The sequence below is a fragment of the Cervus canadensis genome, chromosome X (genome assembly GCF_019320065.1).
Source record: "Cervus canadensis isolate Bull #8, Minnesota chromosome X, ASM1932006v1, whole genome shotgun sequence".
NCBI classification, from domain to species: Eukaryota; Metazoa; Chordata; class Mammalia; order Artiodactyla; family Cervidae; genus Cervus; species Cervus canadensis.
Window position 1 is genome coordinate 73,338,210 of NC_057419.1, and position 17,545 is coordinate 73,355,754.

A 17,545-nucleotide genomic window follows, 5' to 3' on the forward strand; every position below is an offset into this window, starting at 1 on the left:
TGGAACTTCAGAGCTAAGCAGTTTCAATAGAAAAAAGCTCAAGATGTTCATATACAGTATGTGAAAAGAAGGGTGTCTAGATTTTTTTTTCCCCCTGTAACCTTCTTCAGGCAGGATATATTTCTTAGTCGTATCCACATCGCTGGCTTCTCAGATGTCTATCTCAATAAAGGCTCTTATTAATAAAGATTAAGGAGCTGACATTTCCACTAGGAAAACACCCAGAAAAGTCATGACTATAGCTAAGAGAGGAGTAAAAAGGCTGACTCCATCCCTCACAAAAGAATGAAGACTTGTTCTCCCTAGACTCATAACTTCAACAAGCTGATCTTCATGAATACATATTTTTTCAATTCCTATATTCCCATTTTAGTGTTTTGACATTTCTTTAACTTATTTTTGCCTTTAATTACAGTTATGGTTCTCTCTCCTCAGATTATAACCCCTGGGTGAATGGGACTGTTGGTGTTCAGTTGCTCGATCATGTCTGACTCTGTGACCCCATGGACTGCAGCACGCCAGGCTTCCGTGTCCTTCACTATCTCCCAGAGTTTGCTCAAAAACATGTCCATCGAGTCAGTGATGTCATCAAACCATCTCATCCTCCGTTGTCTCCTCCTCCTGCCCTCAATCTTTCCCAGAATCAGAGTCCTTTCCAATGAGCCGGCTCTTCACATCAGGTGGCCAGAGTATTGGAGCTTCAGCTTCAGCATCAGTCCTTCCAGTGAATATTCAGGGTTGATTTCCTTGAGGATTGACTGGTTTGATGTCCTTGCTATCCAAGGGACTCTCAAAAGTCATCTTCCTGCACCACAGTTTGGCTCAGCTTTTTTTATGGTCCAACTCTCACATCTGCACATGACTACTGGAAAAACCATAGCTTTGACTATATGGACCTTTGTCAGCAAAGTGATGTCTCTGCTTTTTAGTACACTGTCTAGGTTTGTCATAGCTTTTCTTCTAAGGAGCAAGCATCTTTTAATTTCATGGCTGCAGTCACCATCTGCAGTGATTTTGGAGTCTAGGAAAGGGTTGGTGGGACTAGTTGGACTTAATCTCTTCCTTTAGAGTTCAACACTTAATGGATGGTTATTGCATGTTTACTGAATAAAAGTCACAGTGACATTTTTGACCATTTGTATTACATCACAAGTAAAGATTTATGTTTCAGTCACCATGGACATGGTGTTTGTGAAATGGTCTAACATGATTTTTACCACATCTAAAACAGACAAGTGATTAGTATCTAAATTATTTAAGAAACAGCTACAAATATAAACACATAATCTCTAATAGAGAAGTGAACAATTTACAAAACAAGAAATCCAAAATGTGAAAATAGCATTGGTAGAGTTGCTCAAAGTACACAATTCATCCCCAAAATGTTAATTGAAACAACAGTGAGTTAATTGGAATTTGTAATAATAACAAATTGGCAGCATTTAAACAGCTAGAAAATGCCAGGTTTGAGTGAGGATGAGGATGTGTTGTCCTGCTGGTACACATTCTGTGGGGCAATCAGACAGTACATTATCAAGCTAAATGTATGTGACCTATGATCTAGCCATTCTACTATGCTTATTTCCCAGGGAAGTCCTTCTGTAGGTCCATGAGGAAAGAGGCAGGATGATGTACATTGCTTCATTAGATCTTGCCTGGACTGCTCTTCTGAAGATATCCCCATGGTTTATCCTCTCTTCTTTTAGGTTTTAAGTCAAATGAGATGTTCTCAGAGAGAGTTTGTTTGACTCATTTATTAATTTGGAGATCTTTATCTCATTCCTCAAAAATCTTTATCCATCTCCCTTGCCTTGTTTTACTCCATGTATTTTCCAACACATGGAATATGCTTTGCTTATTTACTCTTTACATAGCCTCATTATAATCTAAGAAACATTTGTTGTTGCTAGATCTCCAGTGGTGCAAGAAGTGCCTGACACATAATAGGTGCTCAATAAATTTTTGTTGACCAAATGAATTCAGTCCTAAGAATCTTAAGAATTCAAATACAGATGTGATGTTGCACCTTTCCCAAAAGATGCAGTATCTCTAAGTCTTGAGGTAAACAGATCAAAGCATGAGCTTATCCTGACTTTATTTTCCCCTGTGCCCTATAACAGAGATAAAGGGAAATGGAAAGCTACTCCAGATTGGTTGCAAAGATTCAGAAGAAAAGTTTTTATTCACATTCAGGTCTCATAGTCTATTAAATCTCTTTGAATTATTACCATTTAAGAGAGCACCTAAACTGAAGTGTTTTTAAAAAAGCAAACTTTAGTTTTTACTGGTTGCTTTTTTTGCCAGAGAAAGCCAACATCTGCCAAACAGGGGTCTGTAATTAACTACCATAGTGATTGTTCTATCCCCTGCAGTCCATACTCATGAGCCGCTCTCTGAGGCACACTCACGAAGAGAAGTGGGCAAGAAAAATTCCCTCAATGGGCATAAGAGGGTGTGTACTAAAAATTCTCTCCACTTACAACCATTACCATTCTTATTCATAAAGAAATGATACCTGCTTGGAGCCAGTAACCACTATATGCTAATTCCTCTTTACTGTTTTTCTATATAAAATATACTTTAAAAAATTACTGTTATCCCATTTTTTTCCCCTGCAGTCATATTTCAGTTGTGTTGAGGTGGTTAAATTGGTTATTTTTCACATAGTCTTCATCTCATTGCTAAACTGTGTTTATAGAATGATCCAATTATTAGAGTCTAATACAGCAACAACTCTTTTAAGAACTTTCTGTTTCAATAGATCTCTAGACTTTTCTTGAAAAGAAAGGAGCAGTTTTGGTCACCTCTTATCACATGGGCATTAGGCAGGGTTACCTCAAAATAGGTTAAAGCTAACCTATTTAAAGGTATTAAAAGGTCTGATTGAATTTACTGAAGGGTTTATATAAGAGGTAAGGACAGGGTTAAGGGAACCAAACAGAAGTGCTGGAACCCTGAGAAAACCACAAGCCACAGTGGGAATCCTTTTACTTCCCCTAATACTGGGAGGCAGGGGGTGGAAAAGGTGATTCAGGAGCCTTTCATAGGGTCAGGAAAGAATATATGCAGGAAGATAGGGTCTAAGAGGAACAAAAGTAGCTAAAACCCAAACTGCAATATCATGTACTACCAAAACTGCCTGTAACTCACTGCAGACACATAAGGTCTCTTTCTAAACAAATAGAGGACAGAGTGAACTCCTGCAGGTTCTGCCCCAAGAAGAGAATTCCCTTCCCCATGGTTTAGCAAGGCTCTCCCTCAGTGAGGCTGTAATGTAGGAACCTTGTGCTTCCAGCTGCCTCCAGCATGCAGGCAAACTCATTCATGAGTCAGGTCCATGCTTTATCTGACTCGTGTATGGGGGAATGCCCCGCTAGAAGCCAGAGGCATGGGTTGGAGGGAGAGGTTGCTAAGCCAGAGTAGTGGGGACAGTAAGAGCCCCGTGCTCCTCTTAGTTACTTCTGCTATTGAAGCTGCTTGGATCCGGTATCCTGTTTCATTTTCCTTTAAAGAAATGGAATACTCACATATAAATTCAAATGTATGAGAATATGAGTCAGATAGCACATAATCTACAATGGGAAGCTGAGCCCACCTGGGTACTTGATTGTCCATACTCAGGATGTTCATTCTCTAGAGCCAATTAAGGCTTGATGGTCAACTGCTGCTGGAGGAGGTCATCAAGAGGATGTGACCGCTGATTGACCCTCCACGTGTAGCCTGGCAGTCGGAGGCTCCGCCCCTTCTGGTGGTGGTGGGAGGTGTGCTCTGCATGCTGTTCCCAACAGTGGAGCCATTACAAGGCACAGCTCTGAGAGAGTCGGCTACGTTGAGACCATCTGGATTTGTGGCTGAACCCCTTTAATGCGGCCACAGAAACTTCTAGGATGCTGGAGGGCAGGCGTGGAGACCTCATTATGCCGCACCCAAGACAAGCCTCGGGGGTAAGTTCCTTTGCTACTTAGACCTGCCACCTGCCAATCTGAAGTGGCTGTCTCTTTCTTCAGTCTCCTTGGCCTCCCAGTATGGGGCTGTTTTGCAAACCAACAAATGGACAAGTTTTTGGCAGAATATAGCATAGCCCTCCTCCAACAGATGGGGTGTCTGACTTTTGTTGTGGTTTTGCCTACACGCCACAGACACTTGGAAGTATCCTGAGGTCACGTGCCAAGGCATTCTGAATGCCAGCCTGAGCTGACTGTAGAACTCTCTCTTATTTTTAGCCTTACTCAAAACCAGCTAGCTTTTGAGTTACCTAAATTCATCAGAAAAGCAATCATGAATGTGGAATGTATGGCTGCAGAGTTCTAAGAACTACACTGCTTGCTTCATTGTGGAAAGTTTGAGTTGCTGGAACTTGTTGCTCCCTTTAGAGGGACTATCCCCATGTGCCATAGATTAATGGATGCCTAGTAAGTTCGGTGACGTGGCCAATAGGTCTGTATTTTGGCATCTAGGGTGCTGGCTACCTCTGTGAAAAGATTCAGTTAGCAAGATCAGTGTAATGGGCCAGAGGGATGTGAGTAAAACCACAGTGGCGGAGCATTGTATTTTAAACAAGGCGGTGATGCCGTCCTTAGAGAAGACAAGGAACTCAGACTGCTGCCCTTGGCCTGGGAAAGCAAACTTCTGATTTGCTGTACTGATATGTATTGAGAGTGTTTGCTAGGTTAGCTCTGTATTAAGTGTCAGTGTCGAGATGCCCCAGCACTGTGAAACAGGCCAGTTAAATGAGATTCCTGACGCTGCACCTTTTAAGTTTTTGCAGGGGGCACCAACCTCTAAGGGGCTTCCCAGATGGCTCAGTGGTAAAGAATCCACCTGCAGTGCAGCAGACACAGGAGATGCAACTTCCATCCCTAGCTCGGGATGATCCCCTGGAGGAGGAAATGGCAACCCACTTCAGTATACTTGCCTGGAGAATCCCATGGACAAAGGAGCCCGGTGGGCTACCGTCCGTGGGGTCACAAAAAGTTGGACACGCCTGAGCACATGACACACACGTGGCACTAATCTTTGAAATCCTCTGATGTGGTAACGTGTTGGCTGACTATTTTGGAAGAGCCTCTATTTGATAGATTTTTTTTTTCAGATGCAAGTCTGTCACTTGTCTCTCTACTGCCTAAATTCTAGGAGGAACAGTTTTAATTTTCCAAATGCTGTAGTTAACCTTCTGCCATATTTATCATAAGTTCTTATTTTCAAAGAGATAAATCATTTTGGACCCCTCACTAAGAATATTTAAGTTTCTCCATAGAAGTACTACTATCCAGAAGGTGGTGTTCATCTTTCCTAAATTTTATATTTCATGACATCTGAATGGTCCCACAAATAACACATTATGAGATTTTCTTGGGTTTTTAAGTTGTATATAAGTGATGCAATATAAATTGTGTCTTTCTGTAATTTGATTTCCACTCAGCTTTATGTTTTAAAATTTTAGAATTAATAGCATATTCACGACCCAGGGTTTGTATAATATTACATCACTGATTCATGAAACAAGAATTGTTCATTTTAACCTCTACTGAGTAGTCCATTAAAAAATAGGTAACTAATATTTTCTATGTATAGGTTATATATTGTTTCTAATTTTTCATGATTACAAGCATTGCTATAATAAATAATCATGTAAATGTTTCCCATTTTATGTTTTCTAGTTTTTCTAAGGTATATTCCTAGGAGATGAATAATCTTAAGGTGGAAACATCCTTCCCTGTGGTAAAGGATTGTCAAATTGCTCTTTTAAGTGACTGGACCATTTTCCACTGCCATTGGCAGCATGTGAAGGCCTTGGTTTTCTCAGATTCTTATTGAAATGTATCTAGCAGACTTCAGAGAATTTTGAAATCTGCTACGTTTTTTTGTTGGTGTTTTTCATCATTCCTAAACCATTAGTAAATTTTTATGTGTGTGTATTTAAAAATATGTTTGGAGTCTCTCTCCCTGTAGTTTATAAGTGTCTCATATATTCTGAATACTAATCCTTTGTCACTTTTACACATTGAGAGAAATGGTTCCTGTTATTAGGTGTGTGAGCTGTGAGAGTCAATCCCCTACCCTAGGTTTGAAAATGCTCTGAAATAAGAAAAATACCCGCCCAGCCCTGATCCTGGCCAGGACACAAACTGCATGGACTACTAGTGTTGCTTTGTAACTGTAGTTCTGAGGAGATCTAGGGTGATATAACTGCTGCTGCTGCTAAGTCGCTTCAGTCGTGTCCGACTCTATGCGACCCCATAGATGGCAGCCCACTAGGCTCCTTCGTCCCTGGGATTCTCCAGGCAAGAATACTGGAGTGGGTTGCCATTTCCTTCTCCAATGCATGAAAGTGAAAAGTAAAAGTGAAGTCACTCAGTCGTGCCCAACTCTTAGCGACCCCATGGACTGCAGCCTACCAGGCTCCTCCGTCCATGGTATTTTCCAGGCAAGAGTACTGGAGTGGGTTGCCGTTGCCTTCAGATATATCAGCATGTCAGCAATATTCACTGACAAGCAAGACTGATGATTTGCAACTGGTCTTGGTGAGGGACCTGGAAAGTGCCATAGGGGCAGATTATGCAGCAGGAAGATGCCTATGGGACCACTGGGACGTAAGAAATTCTGGTTGAGACTCCATTTTGGGTTCCTGAGTTCTGTGGTTTTATGTGCCCATGTAGGTGGTTTTCAATTTAAGAGAAAACTGTGTTCTTGGTCTAAAAGAAAATGTGTGCCCTAGTAATGGCCTTTGCAAAGGAAGGCCGATAGCTTGGTTTCCTCACACCCTTACTCTGAGCAAGCCTCTGGCTATGACCTGTATCTGGACATTAATGCTGGTGCCTTGTTGGGGCCTTTCCATGCAAGGAACTGACACATTTTTAAGTCTTAACACATTGGTGCTATGAGTCTTCTTTAGCAACTGAACCCTGTCTAGTGCCTAATGTCTAATCCTTAGTACAGCCTGTCATTTCATACTGTTTACAACAGATTTTGGGTTTGTTTTGTTTTATTGGCAGACTCATACAGAATGCGGGATCTTAGTTTCCTGACCAGGGATCGAACCTGCACCCTCTGCAGCAAAAATGCAGAATCTTAACCATGGGACCATCAGGAAAGTCCCAAGAATTATTCATTTCTGTAGTCAGACAAATATAAAGTTTACCACTGAAATAACTGTATTACAGACTGTTTGGTTTGTGTTTACAATATGAATATACCTATTTACTATTTGAGACTGTTTCTTAGGGAATAAGTGAATGTCTCAGGATATTCCAGAGAAAGTTCACAAAACATTAAACAGTGAGTCATATCATCATAGCTTTACTATACTGGTAACTGCTATAGTTTAATAATTCCAAGGAGTTAGAGGGTCCACTATCCAAGTTTCCTTAATAGTAATGAGCAACTTGCTTGGACTGAATACAGATGGCAAACAAATGTTCATGGTGGGAAAATTCTCTCAACATAATATTCTGGCTCCAAATAAATATTTTCACATGATGTTTTGCTTTGTAGCATATAATTGCAATGTTTGAGACTGCTCTACATGTGAGAAATAAAATGGAGAACAGAGCCAATTATCCAGAAGACTGAAAAATTAAAATTGCTTTTTTCAGGACATATCAGACAAAAATATGTGCTATATATGCACATAAAAAGAAAACAATTTGTATAAAATATGCAAACCCTTCAGCTATAAGAGACTGTTTCCATATTTTATAGACTATATATAAATAAAAATAAAACAAATTTCCACATGTGCAATACATTTATAAATTCTTATGTATCTAATGAGGTAATTACTTGCATTTGAAATGCTCTGATGATAGTAAGAGTAGCAAATTCAAAATTCCACATTAATTCAGTCATTGTTAACCAATCATTTGATTATCCATTATTTTGCTTGTTTCTATATACTAGACAATAGACCAGAGACTAAAGATTATGGAACAAATCAGATATAGAACATGACCTGAAAGAGCTCATAAACTTCTATAAGGATGAAATAGATATATGTCAGGAGGAAATAAAGACGAATAACTAGACTGATTCAGTGGAGGGAGAGCTTGCTTAACAGGGGAAATTGGGAAAAGCTTCATAAAATAAGTGGCAACTTCAGCTGAAACTGAACAGTTAATTCCATTAAAACATGAGGAAAAGATCGAAATAGACAGTTTTCCAAAGAAGACATACAAATGGCCAATGGGTACATGAAAAGACACTCAATATCACTAATCAGAGAAATGCAAATCAAAACCACATAATGAGATATCACCTCACACCTGTCAGAATGGCAGTTATTCAAAAAGAAAAAAAAGGATTTAACAAGTGTTGAAAAGAAATTGGAGAAAAGGATACTCTTGTACACTGTTGGTAAGAATGTAAATTGATGCAACACTACAGGAAACAGTATGAAGTTTCCTCAAAAAAATAAAAATAGAACTATAATACAATCCAGCAATTCCACTCCTGGGTCTTTACCTGAAGAAAATGAAAACACTAACTCAAAAAGATATGCACCCCTATGTTCACTGCAGTATTATTTATAACAGCCAAGATATGGAAAAAAATGAAGTGTCCATCAATGAATGAATGAAGAAATTGTGGTATTGGTACATGGTGGAATATCACTTGGCCATGAAAAGGAATGAAATCTTGCCATTTGCAACAACATGCATAGACCTTGAGGGCATTATGCTAAGTGAAATAAGTCAGACAGAGAAAGACAAATACCATATGATCTCTCTTATATGCAGCACCTAAAAATAAAACAAACAAAAAACCAAGCTCATAGACAGAACAGAGCCTCTGGTTGCTAGAGGTGAGGGTTGGGAGTAGAGAGGTAGCGGGTGTGGTCAGAGAAATGAGTGAACTTATTTTTTCTTTTAGTTTAAATAAATTGAATAATAATTAAAAAAAAAAAAAACTAACCAGGAGAAGAAACGTACATTTATTAAGGACAGTTCCCTGAAGGGGAAAATAACATGGATGATGAGACAAATAGTCTTAAGGCACCCTGGGGCTTCTGAAATAAACTGGCTGTGGTCCACTGATGTAACTGGTGGAGAAATGGTTTCATTATACACAATTTTACAAAATGCATTCTGCTGTTATATTCCAAATACATTTGAAATTTTCTTAAAAAACAAGATGATTTGGAAACACAGTTTGGGTGAAGAATTTCTAGAGGAGAATACAATATGAGTCAAATTATGACTGTGGAGAAGGTATAAGCCATGGACTCAGAACAAAGATATTTCAGTTTGGATGGATTAGAGCATAGAAGGACAAGTTTAATGTAAACTTGACTGGAAAACTGTTATGGAATGAGATCAACGTGGACCTTATATGTGAGCCTTTGGAATCCAACTATGTAGTAACATAGGAGGAGACATGGAAAGTCTTTAAGCAGCAGAGTGATATGTACACTTTCTCAGATTTAAGATAAATCCACAAGTCCTTATCTTGGAACTTCTGACACCAGTCTATACCTGTGCTGTTCAATACAGTAGCTTCTAGCCTTATGTGCACAGATTTAATGTCAATTAAAATTAAATAAAGTTTCACTTCCTCAATTGCATAAGCCACAGTTCAAGTGTTCAATAGCTCCAGTAACGGCTACCATATCTGACAACAAAGATACTGCAGAAAGTTCTATTGGCTATCACTGGGGAGAGCTATAGCTCTTAACCAATCTTGTTTATGGCTACAGCAACGGATACTGAAGAGGAGAGAAGAAACTGATGAGATACTTCAGATGATATTTTGAAACATAATAGTAAACTAAGTGGAAAGGGAAAGAAAGAGAGGGGACTTAGAAATTGGCCACTGGAAAGTCTAGAATAAAAGTCTAATATTTGGTTATTATCTATATATAGCTGGTAAATAAAATAAGTAGATGAAGATATTCAAGGGAGAGACTTTGGCAATATAGAGAGATTGCTTTTAAAACCACCATTACTGTGTTAGGAAAGGAAGAGGAATTAAAAATGAGGTAAGAAAAGACACATTAGACCAAACAATGGAGAAATATGAGAAACATAGTAAATATGATCAAATGAAAATTATTTCAACAATAGAATGATAACTTTGTTCAACATCAAATTTTGTTCTGATAAATATTATTCTTGCCATAACATTCAAATGGATCAGGGCAACATTATTTAAAATATGGCATTATTTAACATAGCTTAATCTGCTTTAATACATACTTGATAACATAAAGTTCTTCTAATTTAATATCATTTTCATAAGTTAGTTAATAGATGGAGACCTGATTTACCCTCATAACATCATCTAATAATATTGATGCATGAACAATTTTTAACAAATTAATGACAGCCAAGTGCTTCGAGCTGCTCTATCTTGCCTTCCTTACTGTCCATCTGAATTTTGGTACAGGCTTTTAGCCTACTGATGTAATTGCTGAAAGAAATAAATTTACACTCACCATTCATCTGCAGTTTGTCTAACTGGAAAGAAGTCAGCAAAATTCTTTTTTCTATTTCTTCAGAAAGGATGGCCAAAGATACTGCTTAGCATTAAAAAGGAGCCCCTGCATTTCCAAAGTTCTCTGAAATTACATAATATATATTCTAAATGTGCTGGTCGTCAAATTGTTTAGTCTACTGTACAATAGCATTGACTCGCCTGAAAATTCCATTAAGAAATATCTCCAGAGTGCATTTGACCTTGGAACATTAGATTGAAAACATGCTGACAGACTTGCATGAGCTAGGAATATGCACTTTAAAACAATGGGAAGGATTACAGTTTCTCTTGGTTAATGTGTCATTTTTATGTTTACATTTTAAAATCTTTTAGAAGAAAATGAAAGAAATTAGATTAAAATTCTAACAAAACACATTTAATTAAACTTTATCTTGAAATATTATTTATCTGGTGTTATACAAGAGCGTCTTTTGAAAAACTGATCATATTATAAAATTTGATTTCAATTTTATTGGCACCTAAATCTAAGTATCTATTATTTAATGTTTTAAATGCTTCTTTTAGTTAAAATAAATAACATGAATATTTGGCTTCAGTTATGAGAAACTAAGACATTTCAAAAGTGTTATTTTGCATTAATCAAATTACATAATTTAAACATCTTTCAGATTAAGAAAAAAATTTTAAAATACATACTGTAAAATATTGGACAGAAACATATACATATTACAGTGGTTATCTTTGACATATTTTTCCTCAGATGTCCTACCTGTTCCAAAGAGTCTATAAAAATCATGTAGCACTCCTAAAATGAGAAAAACAATCTATTTTTTGTAAATATAATAAACATCTTATAAGTGTAAATATCTATACACTTACCAACCAGAAGGTGGATTTTGTTTGAACTGTTAAAGAAACTGGTCAAAGAGAACAAACTTTCAGCTACCTGTAAGATGTATAAGTCCTGGGGATTGAATGCCCAACATGGTGACTATAGTTAATCATACTGTATCAACAAAGCTGTGGTACATATACAGCATGGAATATTACTCAGCCATTAAAAAGAATTCATTTGAATCAGTTCTAATGAGATGGATGAAACTGGAGCCCATTATGCAGAGTGAAGTAAGCCAGAAAGAAAAACACCAATACAGTATACTAACGCAAGTATATGGAACTTCGATAACCCTATATGCAAGACAGGAAAAGAGACACGGATGTATAGAACAGACTTTCTGACTCTGTGGGAGAAGGCAAGGGTGGGATGATCTGAGAGAATAGCATTGAAACATGCATATTATCAATTGTGAAACAGATCACCAGTCCAGGTTTGATGCATGAGACAGGGCACTCAGGGCTGGTGCACTAGGATGACCTAGAGGGATGGGATGGGGAGGGAGGTGGGAGGGGGGTTCAGGATGGGGAACACATGTACACCCATGGCAGATTCATATCAATGTATGGCAAAAACCACTACAATATTGTAAAGTAATTAGCCTCCAACTAATATAAAATAATGAAAAAAATTTGCAAAGAAAGTATTAATAGATCCTCAGTGTTCTCACCAGAAATGCAAAAAAAAAAAAAAGGTAACAACAAAAAAAAGTGATATCCATGAAGGGAGTTTTGAGTAGAAATTACTCTGAGATCTCCATTTTAAGTTGAGTGACAAGAGGTATCATTTAACATGTCTGAGTTATTGTTTGAGTTAAACCAATAACTTTAAAAAGTATCTGATTTCAAGAGCCATACTTTTGATTGATAATGATGTTACCATTGAGTATTTGTGACAATCAGGCGCTATATGAACACCTTTCTTTTTTTTTTTATGAACACCTTTAAAAACAGTACCACATTTAGTATCTAAAACAATCCTATAAAGTCGTTATCCTTATCTCCATTTTACGGATATGAACAGTTAGCCAAGGTAACAGTAAATCAAGTAGCTCCAGCATTTCAACTCAGGTCTGATTCAAATCCTTATCTCTTAACTGTTATAGAGGCAATCCTGGAAATACTGTGGTTCCAAACCACTACAGTAAATCGAGTGTTGCAATAAAGTTACATGAATGTTTTGGTTTCCCAACACATATAAAACTTATGCTTACACTATACTATATTTTACTAAATGTGCAATAGCAATATGTCTTTAAAAACGTACACACCTTAAGAAATGCTTTATTGCTAAAAAGTATGGGCCATCATCTGAATCATCACCAAATCACAGTAACATCAAATCACTGATCACAGATCACAATAACAAACATAATACTAAAGAAAAAATTTTAAATATCATATGAATTACTAAAATGTAACACAAAGACATGAAGGGAACAAATGTTGTTAGAAAAACGGTACCAAAAGACACTCCATGCAGAGATGCCTCAAATCTTAAACTTGTATTTTTTTTTTTAAGGCAGTATCTGTGAAGCAAAACAAAACAAAGCACAATTAAATGAGGTAGGCCTGTATTCTAGTTCCTTTAGAGAAAGCAAAGCAAAACTGTAGACACTAGACAATATAGAAAAGGAAAAGGAGGAAAATCTTTCTAACTCAAGACCCACAACTCAGAGAAAACCTTCTGGTGGCTTTCCTTGCTGCTTTACATTTTATTTGAAAATGATATAGTGTTATAGGGCTTCCCAGGTGGCATTAGTGGTAAAGATGCTGCCTGCCAATGCAGGAGATGTGGTTTCAATCCCTGGGTTGGAAAGATCCCCTGGAGTAGGAAATGGCAACCCACCCCAGTATTCTTGCCTGGAAAATGCCATGGACAGAGGAGCCTGGCAGCATAGAGTCCATGAGGTTGCAAAGGGTCGGACATGACTGAGCACACACACAGTCATATCGTGTTACAGATCAGGGATCACAAAGTACAGTTATGGTTGGCCTACTTTGTAAGCATTCCTTTGTATCATTCAACATTCCCTTGTTGCTTTCAAACAGTTATGAGAAACTTGTCTGATTTTGATTTCATCTTGCCTAACGATGAAAAAGTACAAATGGTTTTGAATTCTACTAGTGTTCATTTTAACCATTACTAATACTTAAATAGATATTTCTTCAATTATTTACACATCACTTACTAGTCTTCCCTGTTTCTCAAATATGCCTGGCATGTTCCCTCCTTGAGGTGTAGACACACTTGCTCTTTTCTCTGTCCCTACTATTCTGACCCCAGATACCTACAGAGTTCACTCTCTTACCTCCTTCAGGTCTTCAATGAAATGTCACCTTCACAGGAAGGACGTATCTGGCCAACCTATTCAAAATTGCAAGTGTACAAACTCTCCTCTCTCACCACTTCTATTTCCCTTCGGTATTTTGTTTTACTTTGTATTGTTATCATCTAACATACAATATGACTTCCCTGGTAGCTCAGACGGTAAAGCGTCTGCCTACAATGTGAGAGACCTGGGTTCAATCCCTGGGTTGGGAAGATCTCCTGGAGAAGGAAATGGCAACCCACTCCAGTACTCTTGCATGGAAAATCCCATGGATGGAGGAGCCTGGTAGGCTACAGTCCATGGGCTCGCTAAGAGTTGGACATGACTGAGAATACGTATTTTCACCTATTTATCTTGGTTACTGTTGGTCTTCACCAACCAGTATGCAAGCTCTATATGAAGGCAGGGATATTTTTCCTGATTTACTCACTGCTTCATTTCCAGTACCTAGAACAATGTCTGGCAGGTAGTAGATATTCAGTAAATATTTGTTGGCAAATGAATAAATAGTCATCAATAATATTATTACATGGTGGTCCTTCTCCCTCCTTCCCATTGAAATGATGGAACTTAACCATAAAAGTAAAGCAGTAATTCATACAACTGAAAGATATCTAGTAATTCAGTAGATTTAAGAAGCAAGGACACTTTCAGGTTTCCTAAATAAAGATAAAACACTACCGTATCATAAATTCCAGTGGAATGGTTAGTGGAATGTTGTTTTAGGCTAACCTTCTGGTAATATTTCAAATTCTTGATAGAGCAAGTGGAAGCCTGATGCATCATCATAGTGGGTAAATTTACCCACATCCTACATTCAAGTCAAGTTCAAAGACCCAGAATGCCTTGACTGATTGGGAGCCCAAGTCATATTGAATGGTGATTGTGCAATGCAGCCAGGATTGACTGCAGTGACTCCTCCAATCCTCTTCCTAGAGGGAATGACAGCCATTTCCTAGGATGTATGGGCACTGGGGAAAATAAAACGCAACACTCAAAACTTTGGTAAACTATTAGATGTTAGGTACAAACTGTTGCTAACTCCTGGGGAGTTGTAATACCACCTTGACCCACTGATCAAAGTGTAGACTCAGGGAAATTACATACAGAATGAATCTTGGGCTATGTTCGCCTAACAGTGGGTTCAGACCACAAACTTAGTCTGTGCTTATTTCCTTAGTTACTGAAAAGATATTAGCAAAGATTTATGAAGTATCTAGGAGAAACCTCACATTGCTTCCTGGATGCCTGGAGTGAGAACTATTAAGAAAAGAAGGGCCAATTTGAAGACTGTGGATAAGAGTCTCTTGATGAAAGAGGAGAGTGAAAAAGTTGGCTTAAAACTCAACACTCAGAAAACTAAGATCATGGCATCCAGTCCCATCACTTCATGGCAAATAGATGGGGAAACAGTGGAAACAGTGAGAGACTATTTTGGGGGGCTCCTTGGAAGAAAAATTATGACCAACCTAGACAGCATATTAAAAAGCAGAGACATTACTTTGCCAACAAAGGTCCGTCTGGTCAAAGGTATGATTTTTCCAGTAGTCATGTATGAATATGAGAGTTGGACTATAAAGAAAGCTGAGCACCAAAGAATTGATGCTTTTCAACTGTGGTGTTGGAGAAGACACTTGAGAGTCCCTTGGACTGCAAGGAGATCCAACCAGTCAATCCTAAAGGAAACCAGTCCTGAATGTTCATTGGAAGGACTGATGCTGAAGCTGAAACTCCAATGCTTTGGCCACCTGATGCAAATAACTGATTCATTGGAAAAACCGTGATACTGGGAAAGATCGAAGGCAGGTGGAGAAGGGGACGATAGAGGATGAGATGGTTGGATGGCATCACCAAGTCAATGGACATGAGTTTGAGTTAACTTTAGGAGTTGGTGATGGACAGGGATGCCTGACATGCCACAGTCCATGGGGTCACAGAGTTGGACATGACTGAGCGACTGAGCTGAACTGAACTGAACTGACTCAGGAAAATAATCTCACCCCTCAAATAACCATTAAATATTTGTATCAAGTTAGATTGCATTTATAGAAAAGTATTATGAAATGAAAGGTTGTAGATTTAATGAGAGGAATATTTTATTCATTTACTTGTACATATCTGTCACAGCCTTGCATCACAGAGGTTCAATGCTACCTTGTGGCTATTCAGGCTATTCATTGACCCAGAGTAGTTCATTTGTCCCTCAGTGGATCATTAGCTAGGAATGGTTCTTAGAGTACAGAACGACTATAGTGGTAGAAAAAGAGATATCTAGAGTAAGTATTGTAAAACCCTCAGACAGGATGTACTTCATTATAAGCATGTTAATATAAATTATCCTATTATATTCCATTCTCTGTTGTCCCAATGAAAATTGTGCTATTTAAGTCCAGTGAGCAGTGCTTAGCTGTGATTTTAGATATTCCACTTTATCTGAATATCCTTTTTCTTCTATTCTCCCATTTTTTTAATGAAGCCTTAGAAAAAAAAAAAAAAAAAATTACATTATTGACTTACTGTGCCTTGGGAGCAGTTACTGTGAATTCAAATGCACATTTAATTTAAAATAAAAATTTTAAATATACAAAATGATTATATTTCTTTATGCAAATTTATTTTCCTTCTTGCTAAAAAGATTTAGTTATTGCTTTTGCTTTAGATGGAACACAAATGAGGCATGAGAGCTCCTGTTTCTTTTTCATGGTTGAAAACAACATTGAGTATTAGCACAGTCATTAATATTATATAAAATCTCTAGTTCAGTAGGTTATTGATTTGTGTGATACCACACAAAAAAGGAAGTGACTATTTGAAAGAACCTACAGCTGAACTGTAATAAAAATCATTATAGACTCTTGGCTTCAGCCAAGAGGTATTAGTTATGTTTTTAGGACTTTGAACTGCTTTTTATGTTGCTACATGGATGATTAGTGGAACAAGGAGTTTGAGCTTTATTCAACACACACAGTTTCATTATTCTCTTTATCTGGTAAAACACTGATTATTAAGTCAAATATAAACTTTAATTTTATATTGGAAAAATTTTAAAGCCATCACTCTTCAGATGTGATCCAAAGCCATGACCAGGGAATTCACAGGAAGAGTGTATTCACATTAATAATCTATTATTTATGTAAAGTTGAACTGATGCTGTCATTTAGAGCAAATATTTGTTATAATGAAAAATGACACAATGTCTTGAAATGATCTTTTTAAAAAACAGTTACATATTGAAATTTTAATTTTATTTTTTGTGAACAGTCTAAGGAAATACATATTGAATTCATAGTTTTATGAACATATTCTCAGTCACAGTGATATAATGGTTCCAGTAGAAAACAGTATTTTGGAAAGTAATTCTCATGCTAAGAATATCAAATCAGCAAATGCAGTGCATTTCAATGTCTGGTATCTGTGTTTTTCCTTTCTCAGATTTGGTATTGCCAACTTGTCATGGTATAGTAATATGAGACCCATTTGGATACTGCAGACCAAAGGGAAGCAATTTTTCCCCCAGAGGATATTTGACTATGTCTGGAGACTTTTGGGTAGTCACAATTTCTAAAATACTTCTAGAAAGCCAGTGTGTATTATACACTTAGTACGTCTGAAATCAGACTAGCCACATTTCAGATGTTCGATAGCCACTTGTAATTGGTGACTACTTGTACTGAGCAAAGTAGCTTGCCTATAACCTTTGCCACTATTCACCCATATCTTACGTACAGAAAAAAAATAATAAGGATCTGTTCTGAATTGTGCCACCAAGTATGATGAGTATGTTATTCTATTTAGCAAAGGAGTTTGTTCATCTAAGGATTTTATTAAGATTAAAACTTTCATATTAATGCTATATCCCATCTTGAAAATTACCACTTTTTATGATC